Source organism: Musca autumnalis, unplaced genomic scaffold (genome assembly GCF_047663935.1).
Source record: "Musca autumnalis isolate F117 unplaced genomic scaffold, ASM4766393v1 scaffold_5, whole genome shotgun sequence".
NCBI lineage: Eukaryota > Metazoa > Arthropoda > Insecta > Diptera > Muscidae > Musca > Musca autumnalis.
The window spans coordinates 146,112,198-146,137,662 of NW_027412088.1; positions in this window are offsets into that span (position 1 = coordinate 146,112,198).

The following is a 25,465-nucleotide window of genomic DNA, read 5'->3' on the forward strand; positions in this document are numbered from 1 at the left end:
GCTGTTTTTATGAGTTAAGCTTTTGTGCAAATTTTATTAATTTTAGTAGTATAGGAATTTATCCTCGGAGTCGGAGCCGGAGTCGTGAAAAAACCGGTCTGGAGTCGCAGTCGAGCCAAAAATACCTCGACTCCGAAACCCTGGTTCAAAACATTAACACTTAGATCTGGTTGGAATGAGGCAGTTTGTGCCAGGATCTAAGACATCGTTGTCGTCGTAGTGTGGTTTACAAGGTTATACAATGACTTTGTGAGTGCAAACTGACAAACGAACAACCAGTGTTAATAGCAGTTTCAGTGTCAGATGTGTTTGTCTATCCTCAACTCAGGTGGAGGGTCTTCTAATACCAGCTAACGTACATTTGCTTCTTGCTCAGTTTTCAATGTTATTCTGATGTTATGGGTTAGAATGTCATATGGTTTACCATAAAAGTACTGACATTTTAACGGTTTAACCAAAACTGCACTTAAGCGACTGGGATAGTGCAGTCGGAACAATATAATTTCGCACTAGTTTGCAGATTTGGGTACTCCTTACCATAGTCGGATGGAATTGGGAGAAGACCACGTCCTTTTATAGAAGATCGTGTCTTCTTATAAAATTCTACGTCTCTTTATAGAATATCACATATCCTTATAGAAAAATACGTCTCTATATAGAATAACAATGAAGAGACCAGTTCTCCTTATAGAAGACCTTATAGGTGACAACGTCTATGTTTAGAAGAACACGTCTTAAAGAAGACAGCATCATTTTATTGAATAAAATCACGTCTTCTTGTAGAAGATAACATTTGCTTATAGACTAAGAAGACGTAGTCTATAAGCAAGTGTTATCTTCTACAAGAAGACTTGATTTTATTCAATAAAATGATGTTGTCTTCTTTAAGATGTATTCTTTTAAAAATAGACGTTGTCACCATGTGTTTTTTATGGAATACCCATTTCTTTTCTGGGAAATTCGTATTCAATTTTCTTCAATTAATTTGTAAACCAGTGTCATCGCCCATGAATTTTAGTCTAATCATCAAACCCCTTACCATCGTGACATTCAACCATATCATGCAGCATCTTGTGAAATTAAATACATTTGGAAATCTTACCTAAGTGTGAGTTAACTTCCTGTACCTTGTACATAAGTACAAGTGCTGTTACATACATACAAGAGAATATGATCTTCCAGCAACGAGGCAGACTATCTACAGATGGCTGAAAGATGTAGATGTTGTGGTTAGAGGTGGTAATTAAAACAACGCTTGCAATTGTTGTTAGTTTAAGTGGGCACATGATGTCTTTTAATATAAATTGGCTAATTATGTCGCACAGATATGCACACAAACACACCCTTCAGAAATTTACACCCTCGCAACAACTGCAACACTAAGACTGCAAAGCGTTATTTAAACTATAAAAACCAAGACATTTACTATAACTATACCTTGCGTCTAACCTTTCTTTCTTCTTCTTCTTCTGCCGCCCCACCCCTTACCCAAAAGGTCGTGTGTGTGAAGAAGGTTATTATAGCCTAAATTTCATTATTATTTCATATGTTATGAACGAACTTTGTGCTCATAAAATTTCAACGGTTAGATGTTATAATTAGTGAATATATAAGTACGTGTTTATATGGTACGAGTATGTGGGTGAATAGTAAAGGGTTGTGTCAACTGAAATGAGATCAAGTATCGACAAGCATTTAATGTTACCCAATGAAATAGTCCAAGGTTGTTTAAGAAATTCATGGGTCTGTGGTGAATATATTTAAGCGTGATATTTGAATTATGGTTTCTTTAATATATTAACAATATATATAAACAAACGTACGCTCCTTTACTATATAAAATAAAATTTTTCCATAGACCACCAAACCAATAATCGTAGCTATTTTAAATAATTTTTTCCCCAATACAGCCACAGAAATAATCGTGGATGTTTTAAGAAAACATTTCAAGAATCATTAGATCAATATTAAAAAATGTTTAAAGAAAGTTTTCCAAGGGCTTTATGTTTAAAGAATATTTTTCAATGACCACCAGCCTAATAACGGTGGATATTACAAAGGACTTCAAGACCAATTACCGTGAATTTTTTAAATCGTGGATTTTTAAAGACATTTTTCCAATGACCACCGGATTAATAAACGTGGATTTTTTAAAGAGATTTTTCATTGGCCAGCCGACTTATACCAGAATTTTAAAGAATATTTTTCCGAATACCACCAGACCAATAATAATCCTGAATATTTTTCCCCATACCACCAGACCAATAAACGTGCATTTTTTTTCAAAAATATTTTCCAAGGACAAATTGAGTGGATTTCTTGAAATAAACATACATTTTTTAAAGATTATTTTTCAAAGGACAACCAGGCAAATAATCGTGGATTTTTTAAAGTACCAGACAAATAATGGTGGATTTGTGAAGAATATTTTTTCAAAAATCCCCAAATATATAATCGTGGATTTTTTCAAGAATACTTTGCAAGGACCACCAGACAAATAATGGTGGATTTGTAAAGAATATTTTTTTCATAAATAGCCAAACAAATAATCGTATTTTTTTTATAACCTCCACCATAGTATGGAGGGTATACTAAGTTTGTTTTTCCGTTTGTAACGCATTGAAATACTCATTTGCGACCCTATAAAGTATATATATTCTTGATCAGGGTAAAATTCTGAGTCGATCTGTGCACGTCCGTCCGTCCGTCCGTCCGTCTGTGGTAATCACTCTAGCATCCACAAAAATGGAGATAGGACGCTGAAATTTTGGGAAAATGCGTCTTTTGTTTGCAGGCAGGTCAAGTTCGATGATGGGCTATATCGGTCCACGTTTTGGTATATCCCCCATATAACGGTACCCCCCGATTTACGGTATTTTGACGTTTTTAGCTACATTTTCAGACCGATGTAGCTATAATTTGACATTTAGTGTTCTTAAGTGCCAATAAACTTATATAACAAAAGTTGTGGACATAGGTCTACGTTTTGGTATAGCCCCCATATAACGATTTACGGTATTTTGAGCTACATTTTCAGGTCTATTAAGCTATAATTTGACATTTAGGGTTCTTAAATGTCAATAAACTTATATATCTGGTGGACATAAGTCCATGTGTTGGAATAGTCCCCGTATAACGTTACCGCCCGATTTCAGTTTTTTTTAATTCACATTTCTAGACCGAATTAGCTATAATTTGATATTTAGGGTTCTTAGTGACCAAAAAACTTATACTCGAAATAATTATGAACGTATGTCCATGTTTTGGTATAGCCCCATATAACGGTACCTCGGTATAACGGATTTCGGTATCCCCATATAACGGATTTTCGGTATTTTGAGTTCATATTTTCGTATAGCCCACATACCTCCGAACTAGCTGTTATGAAGTTCCCACGTTATGTACCGATTTTCGGTATTTTGAGGTTTCTAGCTACAATTTTTAACCGAATTAGGAGTTATTTGACATTAAAGGCTCCCATCAAAGCCGTCAACATAGGTCCATGTTTTATTATAACCCCTATATAACGGTACCTCCCAATTTCTAGCCCACCAAAAATTGTCAACATACATAGTTAGATATAGGCACCATAAAAAAGGGCCTACCGAATGAAACATTTATGTACATTATCTGACATTTTAACGTACCCACTTAAAGTTGGGGACAGTAATGAAAACTAATTATTCCATTTTAGTTCAGAATATTTTATGGTGGAGGGTATGAAAAGTTCGGCCCGGCCGAACTTAACGCTTTTTTACTTGTTTTTTTTTTTTTTTTGAAAGTGATATTGCTAAGGTCCAGCAGACTAATAATCGTGGAATTTTTAAGAATATTGTTCCTAGGAACATCAGACCAATTAGCGGGGATTTTTATAGAATATTTTACAAGGACCCCAAGTCCAATAACCGTAGACTTTGAAAAGGTATTTTTTCCAAGCACCTGCAGACTAATAATCGTGGATTTATATAGGTTAGTTTTCAAAGGACCGCAAGACCACTAACAGTGAATTTTGTAAAAAAATCCAAGAACTACCAGAACAATCAATAATTGTGTATTTTTAAAGCATGTTTTCCAAGGACCACCAGTTCAGTGATCGTGAATTTTTTAAAGTATTTTTTTTCCTAGATCCACCAGTCCAATTATCGTGGTTTTTAAGAGATTTTTCTAATAACCACCGGACAAATAATGGTGGTGAGAATATTTTTTTCAAGAACAGCCAGGCAAATAATTGTGGACTTTTAAAGATTATTTTCTCAATGATCTCCAAACAAATAATTATGGATTCGTGGATTTTTTAAAGAATATATTTTAAAAGAAGCACAGGACAAATAATCGTGGATTTTTTGAAGAATATTTTGTAAAATAACCGCAGGGAAAAATCGTCGATTTCTTAAAGAATAATAAATTGCTAAAGCCACCAGACAAATAGTTGTGGATTTGTAAAGAATATTTATACCCTCAGCCTTTAGGCTAAAGAGGGTATTTACACTTTGATACGACCAAAAATGTGCCTCATCGAAATAATGGTTTTAGACCCCAAGTATGTTTGTACGATATCCGTTTCAGACAATTTTGAGTAGATCTAGCAATGTCCGTCTGTCTGTCTGTCCGTCTGTCTGTCTGGCTGGTGCGCACGATAACTCTCGAACGGATCTATCGATTCGGTTCAAATTTTGGGTATCGAAATATTTTGTCCAGATTTGATTTAAGTTCGAAGATGGGCCACTCCTTCAGATACCTCCCCCACAAATGTTCAAAAATTGTAGCAAAATTTGTGCGCACGATAACTCTCGAAGGGAGTAACCGATTTGGTCCATACTTTGCACATCGTGAAATTTCTACCAGACTTATATGAGGTTCCGATATGGACTCAATCGGCCCACTCCTTCTAGTACCTCCCACACAAAATTTCGGATAAGTTCAGTTTAGGACCTGCTCTTGAATCGCTTTGATTTTTGTTGCAACAACTTGTATTCACTTCCCCCCATACGACGGTACAAGTTTCATCAGGGGCAAGTCCATACTACCTGAGAAAATGGCTTGAATGGTACAAAAAGCCCCTATGACACTTTGTGTAGTGGTTGGAGCGCAAGACAACTCTCGAACGGAGCTGTCGATTCGGTCCAAAATTTGGCCTTCGTAATATTTTATCAAAACATAGTTTAAATTCGAAGATGGGCTATATCGGTCCACTCCTTCAGGTACCTCGCCCACAAAACTTCAAAAATGTTCGGAAAAATTTTGCGCACGATAACTCTTGAAGGGAGTGGCCGATGAAATCCATACTTTGCACATCCTAATATATCTACCAGATGTAGATCAGGTTCGAATATGGACTATATTTGTCTACTCCTTCTGGTACCTCTCACCCAAAATTTCGGATAAGTTCACTTTAAGACCTGCTCGCGAATCACTTTGATTTTTGTTGAAGCGATTTGCATTCGCTACATCCATTACGACGGTAAAAGTTTTTTCAGGGGCAAGTCCATACTTCTTGGGAAAACAGCCCGAAAGGTGTAAAAAAACCCTATGTCACCATAGGGCCATTACCGGTCCACAACTTTCGGTACTTCTCCCCAATATTTAAAAAATGTCACCGAAATGCTAGGACGATATCACTTGAATGGGGCAACCAATTTGGTCCAAACTTTGGATCTCCTAATATTTTAGTTTAACTACTAAAATGGCCCATATCGGTCCTCCCTAAGGGTACCTGCCCTACAAAAGTTCAACATTTGTGTCTTAGTGCAGTTAATTCCTAATCCACATCTTTGTCGGCAAGTTCAAATGTCCAAAAAGGACCACAAAATTCTAAAGAGACCTTAAATACATTCGATCTGTCCGGAGGTGAAGGTTTCGCTTTACATTGGCTGAAGGTATCTATCTGTCGGCAAAGCCGACTGACACTTTTTACTTGTTTTTTTTTTTTAAAAATCGCCAAACAAATAATCGTGGCATTTCTAAGTACCAGCAGACCAATAATCGTGAATTTTTTTAAAAAAGGGGTTTCAATAACCTGCGAATAAATAGTCATCGATTTTTAAAGAATATTTTTTTCGTGAACCATGAAACCAATTACCGTCGATTATTTAAAGAATATTTTTCAAAGAAACACTAGACCAATAATCGTACATTATTTAAAGAATATTTTTAGAGGACCACTAGACCAATAATCGTGGATTTGAAAGAATATTTTTATATATATTTATATTGCCAGAATAATAATCGTGGATTCTTTAAAAAATATTTTTCAAAGGACCACTAGACCAATAGATGTGTTTTTTTTTAAAGAATATATTTCAAGGACCACCTGACTTATAAGCGTAGGTTTTTAAGGAATATTTTGCATGGACCACTAGTTACATAACGGTAAGCTTTTAAAGAATATGTTTTCAAAATTCGCCAGACATATAATCGTGGATTTTTTAAAGAATATTCCTCCAACGATCATCATACCATTAATGGTGGCTTTTTTGAGGAATAGTTTTCCATGGACCACCGGGTAAATAATAATGGATTTGTTAAATAATATTTTTTAAATTCCATTTTGCTTTTCAAAATAGTCAGGCTTAATCCTATAGTCCTTGTTATAATATTTTATTAAAACAACTTTTATTTATTAGTGGGGAAAAATTGGCGATGTTTAAATTCCCATGACCGCTCCCCAGCGTACGTCACTGAAACCAATTCTGTGGATACTTCAGAATATCTGTAATCGGACTATACCTGTAACATCGAAAATATTTCAAATTGTAAAATACTAAAAATTGAACCGAACTTTTATACCTATGTAAATGCGGACCTATATAATTTCTTTTTTCGGAAGGACATATATTCGTATTTTGGGCTACGGACCAACGTTTCGCACAAGACTATTTAAGTTAGTAAGTAATAATCGCGATTTGTACGTAAAATAGCAATACGGGTAAAAGTGCTCAGCCTAATGTCACCAGAAAACTTTGTATAAAGCGGAGTGCACAGTCAATTCAGAAAATCGCAGATCTATGATTTCTCTTAGATCTTATAAGCGTTAAGTCATGAGCTTGGTGGTTATTTGCGGGTTAAAAGATTCGTAATTGACACAATTAAAGTGTTTACATTTAATATTGTTGCTGCTTTGCTGTCCTTATATCCTTTGATACGAAAAGGAAAATTCTTCAAATGTCATTATACGTATTAACAATTAAACTACCATTATTTCTACAACATTTTAAATTTTTTAAATAGGAAAAAGTCCTTAAATTACTCTATTCTTTCTGATGCATATTTGTGTGTCGTGTGTTTTTACGTACATATGTAGATGTGTCATACACATGCATATTTCACGATTTTGGATAATTCCATTTTCATCTCTTTTTTGTTTAAACAAAAATAATGCCTTTTATGGCCGGACATATTTCATATGACCGCACACACATGCAGATAAACAAATTGACTATGGTCAACGCATACACTTGTAAATGGTGATTGTTGTTAGACTGTATCTGGGTATGGGTATGTGCGTATGCATTCCAACCATTAAAAGAGTTTTTATTTATTTATTTATTCTTTTTTTTTTGCAAACATATGGGATGAGTCAGTGAGTGGATGGATGAATGAATATTTAAAATATTTTGTGTGAATTTAATAGAAAAATATTGAACGATGTTTCCTTAATTAATTCCACCATTTTTTTGAAGAAAAAAACCTAATATACCAGGCGAAAAATTAAAATATGTGTGCACGTTTATACAACACTCTCTATTTTGGTTAAATTATACATGTTTTTAAACATTTTGCATATTTGTAGGAGATTTTAACAAGGATTAAATAATGTAAATGCTTTCAACTAACATAAAGATTTGAATAGGATCATTAATATTCAACGTTATTTCAAGTTGGTAGGTTTTGCATTCCTTCAAAGTTTACACGACTTTGCCGGAGGACTTTTATTTATACAAAATCCACACTTTAGTTACATTTTCTCGGTAGCTACGTTGCAGAGTGGGGAAAAAAATACAGATCTAGCGTGCAGAAAATAAAAGTCGATGTTTTATTGTATGCTTATCCATAATTTGGATAAGAACAGCTTTAAATTGACAATTTTACTTCATCTATTGATATATTTGTATCTTTTAATACTTTTCTGTAATAGCTCCGATAGAATAGTACCTCCCGATTTTCGGTATTTTGAAGATTTCTGGCATATTACAAAACCAAAATGGCTAAAATTTGGCATTTAGTCTTCGTTAGGAGTATACAACATTCCGGCAGAGAATTTTCAGTACAGGTCCAGGTTTTGACATAGCCCCATCGAACGGTACCGCCCGATTTTGGTCATTTTGAGGTTTTAGCCACATTCTCCAAATTTAATTGTTGAGATTTAGTTTAGTTTAGTTTAGTCTTCGTTGTGAGTATAAAACATTCCGGTAGAGAATTAGTGGTATAGGTACACGTTTTTATATAGCACCCATAGAACGGCATCGCTCGATTTTCGGTATATATATATATATATAAACTATTTAATTTAGTTAAATACCTTTACGATAAACCAAAAATACAAAAGATTCCAAAATAATATGTTCACAGACAGCACACGTCTATCGCAAGTTTACAACTAGAAAACATCATCGTGAACACTGTAAACATATCTATGTTCAATGTACCGTTATTCCGTTCCGACTAATCAATTCAAGTTATTGTATATGCCGTTAAGTATAGTCAACCCTCTAGTTTAATGCTGAACTAAAGTTTCATGGTTTCTTTGAAGTCCAGTTAGACAACAAATGTATTGCAAAGGCCAACATTGCAAAGAATTTCATATTAATTGTTCGTTTATGGCAACAAATTGTGTAAAAACTATACAGTTTTTTTTGCAAATCTCTTGATATTGGTCAGTCAAAATATGCAAAGTTTATTTGCGATTTATAAAAAATATTGGCAAAAATAAGAATTAACTACTAGTTGGAGGTGACAATAAATTTATTGCAAAAATTACCAAATCTACGGGTTTTTTGGAGAATTATCAAAGTTATGTTCCTTATTGAGTTGCTTATCCACTTTGGACATTCATTGGAGCAGTAGTGAGTTTAGTTAAACCAAAATTTAAGCCTCGGCATGTTACACTCTAAGGGTACTGGTTCCCAAATTTTTATTAAATCTTGATCTTTCGTTGGAGGACTTTTTTCGAGTTTTTTTCTTAAACTGGACCCAAAAAAATTACAAGGACTTTGGCCCGAATCAGAAACTTACACAAAGAAGATTAATATGTCATGATCTAGCCTTTGGAATGGTGATATTTGAACGTTTTTGAGCTCTTTGGGCCCGTTTTACCGGTTTTCAGAATAATGACTATTAAATATTTCCTAATGATGTCAGTGGGGATGTCTTCCCAATCATTATTATGTCCGTGAACCCGACTTTGCATACTTTTTTGCTTTGTAAAAAATAAAGTACCCAAAAATTCGGTATTCCAGCTTTTCTATTAGGTGTATAATTTCCATATCTAATGGGATTTATTAGATTTTGCGCTCTTTTTGGGATTTATTATGATATCAGAGTATAATATCTATCCATTTAGTAAAACTGAAGTGATTTCAATAATATTGAGCGAGGAAATAGAGCTCTGTTGTAGGTCTTTCAAAATAATACACTGATGGTCTATTCCTATTCCTAGGGTCTATTCTATACATTGCAAATAACCTTGTATATTTCGACGGAATATTGTTTTGATGACCAACAGCAACAGATTTGAACAAAAAACCGTATAGTTTTAACATAATTTGTTGCCATAAGCGAACAATGAATATGAATTTTTTTTTATAATTTTGGCCTTTGCAATACATTTGTTGTCAAACTGTATGTACGTGTTTATACCAGAGTAACTTAACATTTTGTTACACATTGCATTGACCACTGTTGAGTAACCGAAAAATTAGTATTGTAGCAACAATAACGCATTTTAGTTATGGTACATGATTTTTTAACAATCTTAATTTTGGACGAACATTTCGTGGTCAATACACGTATATATTAATGGAGCTGCTGTTTGCAAACAGCAAAAAATAAATTTTTAAAATATGCTTGTGTACAAGTTTATTTAAATTTATAAAAATAAAAAAATATTAAAATCGAAAAAGGAGAAGAAGCCCAAAAGGTACAAATATAATAATTTTGGGTGTCGTTAAATAACAATGATCGCGTAAAATCATTAATACCCCGCAAAAATACGTATATCGCGCGAAATAAGTAGTTATTTTTTTACGACTTAAATATGTGTTTAAATAAATAGTTACTAAAAGTCGTGGCTACTCACTTAACTACTAATTCAAGTGGCCAAAAAAAATAACTATGTAGTTATTTCGCGCGACATGCCTTTGTAAAAATAATAGTGGGTTTTGTTATTGGTATTTTTGCTGGGTATTTTCGCACACAATTTCTTCTACATTTCTTGCAAGCCTAAAATTAAGAAGCAATTTAAGAGTTCTCCTAATTGTAGCATGTTATGAGATATTCATGTATCATGAATACGAAATAATTCGTATATGTATTTGCATTTGTATCGAAATATTTTTATATTTGTATCATTGAAAATATTTCAAGGATTCTGCGCACCGTTGCCAAAGTCATGGAAATTATATTGAATAAATTTGTAGTGTTCTTATCCAAACGTTCTCATTATTAAGAGAAAGAAAACATTAAGAGTCTACTTTACGACTTTCTTTTTATTTGTTCACAAATTGTGCACCGCATACAATGCACGTGTCTGTCTTTGTATCCCTAACATTCTTGTATACATACATATTTATTTAGAAAATATATTTACAATCATGCATATACACAATTAATGTTGCAGCCATCATCTACCAACCAATTCTTTGGAAAATATTTATACGTGACCCTTGCTGAATTACATACATATAAATGCAGAGGGAAAAAGGTGAAACAAGCAGGGAAGAATTCACTTAAAAGTTTCTGAAGAGGAATTATTTTAATATAGAATATTTTGTATTTAAAATTTGTTTTTACATAACATGTGTGTTCTCGTATTTTTTATACCCTCATTTTCAGATTTAAACGGGCATATCTTATTTTTTCCCACAACGGATTTCTTTTGATCCTTCTTCCTTTTAAAGGGCTGAATAATGTCTTTTGAATAAGCTATTATTGTTTTAAATCGGTTAACAAATGGCTAAGTTATAGTGGTTTATGTCTGAAAAACCCCACAAAAAACCTATAAAGGGATTTCTCATAATTTTCAAAAATATAATGTTTTTTTGTTTTGTTCAATATTTATTTTGAAAATTATGAGAAATTCCTTTATAGGTTTTTTGTGGGGTTTTTCAGACATAAACCACTATAACTTAGCCATTTGTTAACCGATTTAAAACAATAATAGCTTATTCAAAAGACATTATTCAGCCCTTTAAAAGGAAGAAGGATCAAAAGAAATCCGTTGTGGGAAAAAATAAGATATGCCCGTTTAAATCTGAAAATGTAAGAAATCCAGATTTTCACTACTTTTACCGTTATAAAAAAATAAAACGAAGTGACCCAAACGAAATAAAGGCATTGTCGTTGTCCATGGATCCCAACACGATATAATTTTGCATCAGAACACTTGAATATTTTTCGGGTCAAATTTTGTAGCACAATGTCATTTATCGACATTTTCCGAAATGTTTGCACATTCTTAAGGCCAACACTGCCTGAAGGGGCGTTCCAATGCTTTTGCGATGTATTAGAGTGTTTTTAATTACTGTCTTGGCTACAATGTTTTTCTTTGTGTTGGATCGAAAATCCCAATGGTTTGGCTGTTATATGCCAAAATATCCAAAAAACGTCAATAAAAAACTTAAAGTCAAAATCGGGAGGCTCGATTTTCACGGTAGATATATGGTCCAGTGGACTTTTTTGCTCAGTTCAATCCCAGGAATCAGAAACGCCCCACCCTAACCCTCAGGCTTTAGACTAGAAAGAGTATATACTAGAGTGGGGCGATTTGAGTTTCTGGTTCTTGGGATTTTACAGAGCAAAAAATTCAACTACATAAGGTTTAGTTGAATTTTTTGCTCTGTAAAATGGAATAATTCGAATTACAAATGGAATAATTCGAATTTCAAATGGAATAATTCGAATTACAAATGGAATAATTCGAATTACAAATGGAATATTTCGAATTACAAATGGAATAATTCCAATTACAAATGGAATAATTCGAATTACAAATGGAATTCTCGAATTACAAATGAAATGTTACGAATTACAAGTAGAATTGTCGAATTACAAGTAAAATAATTCGAATTACATCTGAAAAAGGTGTATATCGGTCCACTACTTCGGGTACCTCCCACACAAAATTCGGAAAAGGTTCAGTTTAAGAGCTCCTCTCGCATCGTTTCGATTATTTTTTCAGTAATTTGTTCTAGCGGCCTCATTTACAACGGTACAATTTGTTTTTCGGAGCAAGTCAATATCTCCTGTGATAATAGCCCAAAAGCTTCAAAACCCTGCCGACACATACTAAAATGGCTATTCTTCCAAACTTAGTTTAACGTAACTTAATATTTCGTGTATTTATGAAGAAGTTTGGTTACTAAAAATGTTTGGTATATGGCATTGATTTTGTATAGCCCCACATTATGGTACATACAGATTCTAAAGCAAACTCGTGATACAAAATCAATATATTTTATATACGGCATAATTATTGTGTTTGGTTTGGAATTGTTTTTTTTTTTTTTTTTTTTTTTTTGTCAGTTGCTGAGGGTATATCTCCGTCAGCACAGCTGACTGATACTTTCTTACTTGTTTAATGGTTCATGTAGTAAAAGAGCGAAATATGAGATACACATACAACTTTATTAAAAAACCACGGGAACGGAAAACTGGAAAAAACGTCAAAAATCTGGGAAAAAATGTCAGCCATTCAGACGCCGGCAGCCATGTTACTATTTTTACACGCTTAAATTTGCCGTGTAAAAGGTTTTTAAAGAGAGCGTCAATTCATGGTGAAGTGAAGATCTCAATAGGCTGTTATGACTTAAAGATGCAGCGGAAATGAAATTTCATAAATACAAATGCACGGGAAATGCCTTAAATGCCATTGAAGCAACGGATAAATCCAAAAAAAGCTGTAAAATGCGCCAAAAATCGAGCAAAACTTAAAAAACTTTCCGAAATTTCCGGCCTTATAATATATTCCTTCCGATTTGCAGTATTTTCAAGGTTTTAACGGCATTACCCTACAAAATGGGTAAAATTCGGTATATAGTCTTCGTTAGGGATACACAGCATTCCTGTTCGGAATTGTCGCTATTGGTCTATCGATTAGGCTAACCGAAATGGCTGGTTTGGTATTTAGTACGACATTTCTTCGCCAAGAATTGTCTGTGAAGATCCACGATTTCATATAGCCCCCCATAGAAGGTACCACCCGATTCGTTTTGTTTTTTGCTGATTTTAGCCACATTATCCTATCGGAATAGTTGAAATTTGGCATATGGTATTGGACATGGGTATAAAACATGCCTACAGAGAATTGTGGGTAAATTGGCACGTTTTGATATAGCTACCATAGAAGAGGTATTGCGGGCTCATATAATTTGGTAGAAAATCTCCACGCAGAAAATGATCAATATAGGTTAATATTTTGGTAAGCACGTAGGTGTTTAAAACAAAGTGATATACTCAGGTTAGCATATTCTACTTCTCCTAGGAATAAGCCTTGGCGTGGCGCAGAATTTAGTACTTTTAGAAGCGAAAGGAAACTAATTGTTTCATTTTACATCAATACAGCTTATGGTGGAGGGTATAAAAATTTCGACACGGCCGAACTTATCGCCCTTCTTACTTGTTATTAATTTTCTTTTCTATTGGGAATGATTTTATCTTTATTTTAGCATAAATAATTGCCAACACCATCAACTAATTCCTTAGAAAATATGCAATATTATTTAGCAAAGGGGTCACTAGTCGTATTACCACATTAGTTAAGCTGATATTCATCATCCTTTGCAAACGATTTTTCGCAACATTGTTTCTGTTACTCGACACCATTAATTTCACTTTTCTCAAAGTTTTAATGGAAACGATAATCATAATCTCATCTTTAACGTTTCAACATAAGATGTTCAGATTTGCGTTTAGTGGTTGGTTGCCTGACTTGAAGATACCACGATGATTCCATGCAATTTAATAAATTTCTGTGTGCTCATTACCATTCTGTGACTCTGCGCTCTTAGCGATAGATCTTTTGACTTTTATTTAGTTAGTCTAGGACATAGATGAACACGATGAGCAGTCGCCTTACGTTTTGGTACAATTCACCATCCAAATTCTCTCTTCGTGTTCATCATTTGTCTAGGACCACCAACTAACAATGGTTGTAATATTGCATGGTGATGAAATGCTAGCAACGAAGTCAAAAAACCATAGCCATCAATCATAAAGTGTGTGTAAGCAAAGTCGCTGGATGACTGGTTATCCAGTTTGTAGGTCGTTTTGGTAGAGATGCATCACAGCACAGCACACCATAACACATAAACAACGTAAACTTTATAATAAATTAGACACTGCGGTTTTGGAAAGATACATAGTATTTTTCCATGTGGTTAACGAGATGTAAAGACGAGAGAAGCTGGGTTCATTGAAGAAAACAATGTATAAAGAAGAATTAACTGAAGGAAATGCGTTTTCGTTAAACTGAAAAATAAAATAATTGTTTTTAATAGGTTGCGTATAATCAATTTAATAATTTCGAATATATGTATTGAATACGCCACCAGTACCAATCTTTGACCGAATCTATAGAGGTCTGATGAAATATATGTGATATAATTGTTCCACAAACATCAAAAGATGGGACAAGGGAGGCTCTCATATCAATGAGTGCACCCCTATTCTTATTATCTCAATGATATGAGACCTACTGTGTATTGCCGAGTCCGAACGGAGCACAGTGTTGCCGCTTCCATACAAAAGTGGACAAAAATAGAAGGAGTTGAGCTAGGTTGATGAATGGTTGCACAAGTACTTATGAGGGCACAGGAATGAAAATTGGCCTGAGGAACCTCCCATGTTAAATTTGAAGGCTACTCATAAAAAATTGAGCGAAATTTAGAAAAATCGGGGGAAGATATATATGGGGGCTATATCCAAATCTGAACAGATTTTTACGAAAATCGGTAATCATGGGCCTATGAAAATATCACATATACAACTTAAAGGCTTTTCGATTAAAATTGATAGAGTTGTAGCAAAATCGGCGAAAGATATACATATATGGTGGCTATATCCAAATCTGAACCGATTTTTGTGAACATCGGTGTAGCTATTTAGACTAAGAAAATAACACATATTAAATTTGAAGCGGTTTCGATCAAAATTGAGCGAGTTATAGCAAAATCGGGGAAGATATATACGGGGGCTATATAAAATCTGAGCCGATATATCTGAGAAGGTTGCAGGGATGTACTCTACGAAATATTAAGAATTTACTTTGCCCATGTGCAATTGATGTCAACTTTTTGTACTAAAATTTTATATTTATAGCCCACCCATCAAATCCCCATCCAAAACTTTTTATATTATTATTTTAAATGTCGTCTAGTTTTCATATGATTATCGCGTTAGATTACATGGGAAATATTTTCAATAATTAAAGACCTATAACTTCATTATGGATGCACATATCGACAAAATTCTTTCAGATTCGTTGTATCGGATGTGTTTACTGTAAGAAAAATATATAAACATATGTAAAAGTAAACATCACATTTTTTTAATTTTGTCCACGCGGCAACACTGTGTGGCGTGTCTCCACCACCACTTGTAGAGAAGTTTTACATGACTGAAATACTCAGGAAATGTCGCCAACATCACTGACGGGTTTTTGCCACCGTTGAAAATTTGATGTTGATTGGCCTGGGAATAGAACCCACGACCTTTAGCGCGCAAGGCGGGTGTGCACACCATTGCACCACAGTCGCACCCAATGGACGATGAAACGGTGCGGCGTGTCTTAAGACACCACTTGTAGGGAAGTTTTACATGACTGAAATACTCAGGAAATGTCGCCAACATCACTGAGGGGTTTTTTGCCACCGTTGAAAATTTGATGTTGATTGGCCTGGGAATAGAACCCACGACCTTTAGCGCGCACGGCGGGTGTGCACACCATTGCACCACAGTCGCACCGAATGGACGATGAAACGGTGCGGCGTGTCTTAAGACACCACTTGTAGAGAAGTTTTACATGACTGAAATACTCAGGAAATGTCGCCAACATCACTGAGGGGTTTTTTGCCACCGTTGAAAATTTTATGTTGATTGGCCTGGGAATAGAACCCACGACCTTTAGCGCGCAAGACGGGTGTGCACACCATTGCACCACAGTGACACCCAATGAACGATGAAACACGTCCACGTCTTCATATAGCCCCCATAGATCTGTACCTCCCGATTTTCGGTATTTTGAAGAATATAGCCTCAATATCCCACCGAACGGGATGAAATTTGGTATTAAGTCTTCGTTGGGGTACAAAACATTCCACCTGAAATTTGTCGGTACAGGTCTACGTCTTCATATAGTCCCTATAGAACGGTACCTCCCGATTTTCGGTATTTTGAAGATTGTTGCCTTAATATTGCTCCGAAATGGCTGAAATTTGGTATTTTGTCTTCGTTGCGGGGATAAACATTCCGCATGAAATTTGACGGTATAGGTCCACGGCTTCATGTATCCCCCATTAAACGATACCTCCCTATTTTCGGTATTTTGAACGATTTAGCCTCAGCATCGCACCGAAATGGCTGAAAAATGGTATTAATCGTTGGGGGTATAAAACATTCCATCTGAAATTTCACGGTATAGGCCCAAGCCTTCATATAGCCCCCATAGAACTGTATTTTGAAGGATTTTGCCTCAATATCTCAACAAATTGGCTGAAATTTGGTATTAAGTCTTCGTTGGGGGTATACAACGTCTTCATATAGTCCCCATGGAACGGTACCACTCGATTTCGGTATTTTGAACATAGAGGCGTAATTATCCCACCGAAATGGCTAAAATTTGGTACTTTGTCTTCGCTGGTGGTATTAAGCTTTCCACCTGCAATTTCCGGTTGTGGTCCACATCTTCATATATGATTTTCGGTATTTTGAAGGTTGAGGCCTTAACATTCTATACAGGGACGTACGCAGGATTTCATTTCGGGGGGGGGCCAACTTGGCCAAAAATCTTGAAAAAATCAAATGTTGTGTAGCGTTACGTTAAGCTATTTTAAGGGGTTATGGCCACTTATAGGTATCAGAAAGCAATTTTCATGCATTTTTTATAAGAAATCTATTAAACCTTGAGTTACCTTCTAACTTTTTTTGTATAATCTTTCTGACAAATGCCCGCCTATAAAGCACTGTTTTTACTAAAGCAGTTTGCGGTACCCACTGTAGTTCGAAAAAGAATAAACCGATCAGCATATATTTTTGTGGGATCATTACGAACCTAATAATCGTGTCTATTATCGAAACGGAATTAAAATAATCAATTTTTGAACATTTTGAACAGTTAAAATCAAAATTTCGGTTTAAAAAAACGGACTCCGTCAGCAGTTTTTTAAAGACTCTCTCGGTTAAGCACATGGTTTATGTGTATAATAGTCCCAAAAAACATATAAAGACCCGAGCATCCGTTTTCGAGCTACAGTGGACACCGCTTTCAAAAGTGCCACTTCGAGGAAAAGACGCTTTTAGATTCTATGCTACATACAGAACACAATAAATGTTTCCCTTCGAAAGCTAACATTTCCGTAAATTTTTGTCCGATGGACAGGAAAATTTTGGCACATATTCCATTCTACATGTTGGATTTTTTGAATTTTATATGAAATATTGGTACAAAGTATATAAATTCAATAGAAAGAATTAATAATATTTAGGGTCTTAGCCTAATTTTTAAGAATATCGGCTGCCGTTGTCGTTGCTATGTTTCCAAATGAAAACATTAAGAAAAAATTAACAGTTTTAGAGATATGGTGCGAAATCTATACAAATTATATAATTTTTAGAAATATTATAAAATTTGAGGTAATAATTGTAGTTTTTCCAGTTCAATATTTGTCCAAGTATTTTATTCTGACCCTTATCTACAAATTTGCATTGGTTTCAGGGACATATCCCCGTGTTGCTTTAAAAAGTCCATAATTAACAATGTTTAGCGGGGGCCATAAAATCCAAGCTAGATCTGACTCAACAAAACGCAACTAGGGCTTTTGTACTTTGGGTCTGTACTTTCAAAAAATCCTCAATTCAAATTGTTTGCACAAGATTACCTTAAAAATGCTGCATAGTGTTATTTACCGGAAGAGATAGAGTCTGATACCCCGGTTACACTTAACCGGATTAACCAAGTGGGTTTGGATTTCAAATGTCAATTCCATTACGCAAACGTCAAATAAATCCTCTCGAAGTGGGTTAACCCGGCATAAAACTATAGTGTAACCGTACTATGATTCAGGATTATTTTTTTAGTTTTAATATAATGTTAAAAATGAAGAATTATATTTTTTTCTTAATTGTACGATTAGAAGTTTTTGGACTCGATGACAAACACTTTGATGGACTTAGTTCTATATAGTTTTGACAAATAACAATCGATCCTTATTGAACCCCACTTAATTATTCGCTAATAATAAGCTAATCCATAACTTGGACCAAATCGGTTGATCCGTTCGACAGTTATCATGAGTTCCAACCTGCCAGACAAACAGAGATACAGACGGATGTACGGTGGTAAGTACTTCCATCATCTCCAAACATATTTATGTGGAGTCTAAAATCATTATTTTGATGAGACCTATTTGCATCGTATTCTAGTGTATTTAATCTCGTAACCTTAAAGTCTGAAACTACAATTAAACTTCGGTGATGATAAGGAAAAAAAACAAGTCACGCACAAAAATGCATTTGTCTTCATTATTTTCTCATACTGTTTAGCAGCAAATTTGTCTAAAATAGAATAACAAAATTTTGGCGATGGCAGTAAAACAAATTTCTAATTCGCTTTCAAGATTTAGTCCACGAAGGACCGACCCTTCATACATTGTATCCAATAGACATTTTTCCATATACATACTTCCATTCCACACTGGTCCCACTTGTATGGGAAGGTGCGACAAAAATATTTATAATCGTCGGATCAATCTGATTTTTTCAGTATATGCTAAAAATAAGTAAAAAAATACTTTAGCCAAAACATCATCAATATGGGTCCAGTTTTTCCTATAGCCCCCATGTAGCGGTACCACCCGATTTTAGGTATTTTGAAGCTTTTATCTACATTTTCGGCCCTAATTGGCTGTACTTTGGTATTTGGGGTTCCCAATGGTCAAAAACCTTCTGCGCCAAAAATTGTGGTCTTAGGTCCAGGTTTCGGTATAGCTCTCATATTACGATACCTCCCGTTTTCAGGTATCTTGAAGATATTATCAAAATTTTCGGCCCGAATTGGTTGTAATTTGCCATTTGGAGTTCTCAATGATCAAAAACCTTTTTTAGGACTTGGAAAAAAACCCCACAAGAAAGTATTATAAAAATGTGATTTCCAGCACATTTCATGCGAATAATGTGTACAATTTTTATGTAAAAGTAATTAGAAAACCTTGTACTAAAACTTCCATTTCGAAAAAAATAATTTTATCCTTTAAATTTTGAGTTACTTGCCTTGTAAGAAGTCACAACCTTACTGACGTTTTTAAAGTTTCTAAGAGATTATACGCAAATGTCAACTTCTTCTGTATTGTTTTGTTAAATTGTGTTATAAATTACAAAAACAGTGCTGGAATACTAAAATATAATATGTTTGGAGAAAACTTGCTAAATTGTCTCAGAGATTTGCTGATATCGATTTTTGTCGCAGGTTGGGAACACCTTTTTTTCATTTTGTCGTCATTTTTGGGTCATTAACCTTGCTGAAGACTCATTTGAGAGACACATCCCCTTCAGCATACGGAAGAATTATATTTTTCAAAATTTCAGTGTAATCTGGTGATTTCAAAAACACTTTGAATACTGTATAGAGACCCCACAGCATAGTACGAAAATGAGCCCCGCACCATGCTGTTACCTCTGCCATATTTATCCGCCTACAGAGTATATTTTGGGTTATATTATTGATGTTTAGGTCTTCAACCCTGATAAACTCCTCTATCGGAACAAAAAAAAAATATGTTTGGTTTCATCAGACCAAAGAATGGTACGCAATTTTTCTTAGACCAAGCGATGTGATTTCTAGCAACCTGTATTATTTGCCGAATATTTTTATACCCTGCACCACTACGTGGAAAGTTTATAATTTTTCGATTAAAATGATACTTTTCTGACACTGTAAGCTCTAATGTGGCCACCACAGAGTGTTTTAGGAGTTGTTGATGCGTCAAAATTAATATTTAAGTAGTTTTTTATTTGTAAAGATGTGGTAAAAAGATCTTTTTTAATCATCGAATAACGCAATTATTATTACAGGTGCAATTTTTGAATTTCTGCTACGACTATTATTTTTGAAGTTCACTTAGCTGCATCATCCACCATTGTTTTAAAAGATTCTAAGCTTTTTCTGTAATTTTTCTAAATGAATTTCCTTCTTTATGTAAACATTTAATGATTTCTCGAGTAGCGTGATAACAATGCGTATTTTTACCCATATTTGCAAAGAAAATCTAAAAAATACCGGTAGATTTAACATTTAATGAATAGAAATTAATTAATTTTAAACGTTTACTTACAGGAAATAATCACAAGAAAATAATATCAATTTATTCAATATCACAGCAGAAATCACGGATTTTACGAAAAATAATTGTTTTGTATAAAAACTAAACAGAAAGAAAACAAAATCGTAACGGGATTTCTTATTGCAATACATGTACATTTTCAAAAACAAATTTCCATCGCAAATTCTTCCATTTTAGACATTTTAGGAGCGACCAAAAGTTGTGAATGTCACTGTCCTTATTATTTTTCACACCACTGTAGTTCGAATATGACATAAATTTGGAGTATATTCATTAAGGAATTCGCATTTGATAGTGGAATGATATGACATGAAGAAGTAATTCAGATTTCATTGGAAGTTTCTCTCAAAAACAGCATACAAACAAAAATTTTTTAAATATTTTCTTACAAAACTTGTTAATGATGTACATTTTCTGTTCAGAAACTTAAGAAAATATAAGTTTTAATTTGAAATCTCCAAAAATACAAACATATGAGAAAAAAATATAATAACTAGTTACAGCAGCTTAACAAATTTTGTTCGACCAAACCATTTCGGGGGGGGCCCGGGCCCCCCGTGCCCCCCCCCTGCGTACGTCCCTGATTCTATATATATATATAAAGTAGAAAAATGTTTGTACGTTTGTTCGTTTGTTTGAAGTTCATGGACTTAAAAACAACTGAACCGATCTTCCAAAAATTTTCAGAGTATATCACTATATGGCCTGAAAATAACATAGGCCATAAACATTTCTGAAATTCCGCGTTGATCCGGAGATATAGCATCAGAATCGGAGGTACTTCCAAAAAACTTAGATTTTTTATGGAAATATCTATAGAATGATAAAAGATAATGTCTCAAAATTTTGGATTTGTAAAGGAATTTGGTCTAGAAATAAATTTGCCAAATTGTATTGAAATCGGTTCAGATTTGGATATAGCGTATTTGGATATATTTGAGTATTCATGTATTTGATGCACCAAACACGCTATATATACTCGATTTTAATGAAAGTTGGAATGTGTGACGAAAATTGGCATACAAATAAATGTATCAACATATATTTTACCTTATTCGGGGTAGCGAAGTGCACAGGGTTCAGCTAGTTCCATATAAAACTGTTATTATATATGTAATGCTCCATAGAATGTTTCCCCCCTATTGTCGGTAATTTGTTAGTTTTAGCCACATTATAAACCACCAGCGAAACGATCGTAGCATATTGTTTGGGTGTGTGGGACTTCGCTAGAATTCACTTTTTCAATACAAATTCCTTAGGTCATGTTAGATCAAATAATTCAATTAATTAAAAACTTTCATAAATAATGACCTTCGTCCTAATAATACAACAATAAGTGAAATGATTGAAATTTGATATAAAATCTTCGTTGAAGTTAAAATATTTTCCTCCAGAAATTTTTCGGTACTAGTTGACGTTTTGATACAACCTTCATAGAATGGTACTCCCGATTTTCTGTATTTTGATAGTTTTAGCCCCATTTTCAACCGGAATAACTGAAATTTCATATTTAGTCTTCGCTAATGGTACAAAACATTGAAATAAGTACAAAATATCCACTGTAAAAATCAGAAAGTAAACTAATCCTTGATTTGCGTTAATGATTGGTTCCGGCGAACTTCAACCCTATGCGAAACGACGCAAATCGAAACTCAAGTTTGTGTGAAGAACTTTTTAATTGGTTCCAAAAAGTTTTGTTTGGAATTTAATTCCTACATTTTGCAATTTAAGCGAATGCATTGATACAAATGCTAAGTAATTGATTTTATTAGCATATAAAAATAACAATATCAGTCCGTTTATAGAAAACTGAATAAAAAATATTATAAATTCATTCCTTTTTTCTGCGGTAAAATTTTTAAACGCAGCTGATCCTTCCTCTAATGCATGTTCCGAGGCAATGGAAAATAAATAATTGTTTCATCGTCAGACGTTAAGAACTCATGAATTTCCTTTTCAAAGCCACAATATTTTTTATAACGCAATTCGAATCAGTAAGGCAAATCGAAATATAGTGTTGTTTTGTAGATTGCATGGTCAGTCTATGCTAAAAAACGACATTTTATGTTTAAGTTCTCCCAATTTTTCTATAAATACATATTTCCTGCAACACATATTTTTAAATACGGTTGTATGCTGCAATATTAACCTTTGACATAACGCTTTTATTGGATTATTTACTCAACTCAAACAGTTAATGCAATTACATCTTAACGAGCTTAGTAATGCAATGTCTACATAATTAATATTACTACAGCGTTATACATACCTACATAGTCAGAATATCAATTACAAAATTGCTGATTGCACAGCATCAACAATAATAATAACATCAGTAATGGTATATATATCAGCTGAGCGACGACAACTTGCTTTCCTTTTAAATACATAATGCGCTTATATCGAGCAACAGAATATTTAATCCATTTTACGACAAAATTATCCAAAAACTAATGGAAAACGATAAAAAAACAAGAAGAATAAAAAATAAATAATGCTTTGTAAATCCATTTACTTAATCGTCATTGATATCTTGGATTGGGTAAAAAGTAAATAGTGGAAAGAAACTCCCTAGGTTAGGGATACAATTTGTTCATCCTGGAATTATATAAGAAGAGGAAGAACAAAATGCAAAGGGTTAGAAGATAAGTAGTAAAAGAGGGGAAAATATTAATCGAATTTGTTGGAATAAAATTGGCAGTAGCAATGACATTAATCTAAAAGAAGGATCTGTCAGACACACTTCATAGCCATTTAAAGTTCTAGGAGTATTTAGTTCATCTTTTTTATCGCTCTTTCATAGAACCTGTAAGATATCTAGAAACAAATTGGATTTCATAATCCAACTGCCTTTGGCTTTTGTTCATGAAGCTACTATCTAAAACGAAAAATGTGCTTGATTGGGTCAGTCCATCCATTAATGGAAGAGATCACTATTACTATTGTATTCCACATGTCTAATAATAATCTCTACAATTTCGCGTTTGGCTAAAACCCGTTGTGGTGGAGGTCCCCCGCCACCTCCATTTTTCGTTATAAAAACTGCCTTACGATCTATTCTCAGACCTAACGAATCTACAAACAAAATGTTATCAAATTCGGTGCAGCCATTTCAGAGGAGTTCTATTTCTAACATCATAGTAGACCTGAAGAATTTTATATATGTATATAGATATATATGTATATCTGAACCGATCAGAACCAAATTTTCCGGACATGATTCTAAATCGAATAGGAGTTACCATATCAAATTTTAAAGCGAACGGATGCAAAGTGTGGCCTTTGTTCAGCATTAATACAAAGTCGGATAAAATCGCTATATCTATATCTGAACCGATTCCTACCAGATTTTGCAGATGTATTTTTATGCTCATTAAGAAATTTTGGTTCAGCTGCTTCCATGGATATTTTGCCTCAAAAAATTTTATTGGGCCCATAGTGCGTTGCAAGAATAACACTTAGGCGAGGTTTATGGAAAATTCAGGCCATATTAAGATAAATATGGAGAATAAAAGACTACTAAAAGTCTGTGTAGGTGTTGTATGAAGAAGTAGCCCTAAATATTGGGACATTACGGAATTGGCAATTTGAACTTAATCCCGTGTAAACGTTGTTTTATTCCCCGACACGATTTGTACCAAATAAAACAGGGTTCGTTTCAGATTACGATTGTAAAATGCTTTATTGTCTTTACTTCAGTTATTCACACTAGACTTCAGTTCAGTTTTTACTTCTTTACTTACACTTACAGTTTGAAGCTCGCGGTTTATTCACAACTCAATCGGACGAGGGCTGCTCCCGCGTATTTATACCCGATGCATAGACGGTTGTAGCATCCATCATGTAGAATGTTCCACAATGTTCAAACGAGATCCGGATGCACATACACACATATTCGTATACAAACAGACAAATTTAATGTAAACAGTAGGGCAGCGGCAATAAACACGCGAGAGCAGGAGGGCATAATTATAAATGACGTCACAATGTAATGACGTCAACTGAATCCACAAAACAAATAAAGAGAGAATACAACGAGACAATGACTAGATAAACTGTGTAAATTAAGACTAAACGATAATTAAATGATTGCATTAAACTTAAAAAATATTTGTTGTTGTTGTTGCTTAATAAAAAATTACGTTACAATTCTAATTCATAAATAAATAGAAATTAATATAAAATAACTTAAATACACAAGTTACAGTCGTCACATTGCCTCCCGCTTAAGCTTGTTCGTCCCGAATAGGCACAGTTCCCGTTTCATAGGGGGCCAACCGCTCTAGGTGTACCACTTTCATCTTTGACCTAGGACTGTCGTGCCGCTGGATTCGATACACTACATCGTTTATCCTCGTGATGATCTTGTAAGGCCCTTCCCAGTGCGTTTGTAGTTCGGGGCACAATCCTTTCCGTTGTGGGTTGAACAATAGCACCAGTTGTCCTTCACGGAATCCATGGATATTCGCCGCTCGGTCGTACCGTTCCTTCATTCGGTTGCTGACCATTTTAGTTCGATGACGTACTGCATTGTGCGGAGTTTCGAACTTCTTCGCCTTCATTCTGGTGTTCCCTTGGTGTGGCTCCAAATATCAAATCACCAGGCAACTTCAATTTACTTCCGAATTCAGCCCCGGGAGCAAGGGTGACATTCATTTATGTAACAACCTCGACAAACATCTCACATTCATGTTAAA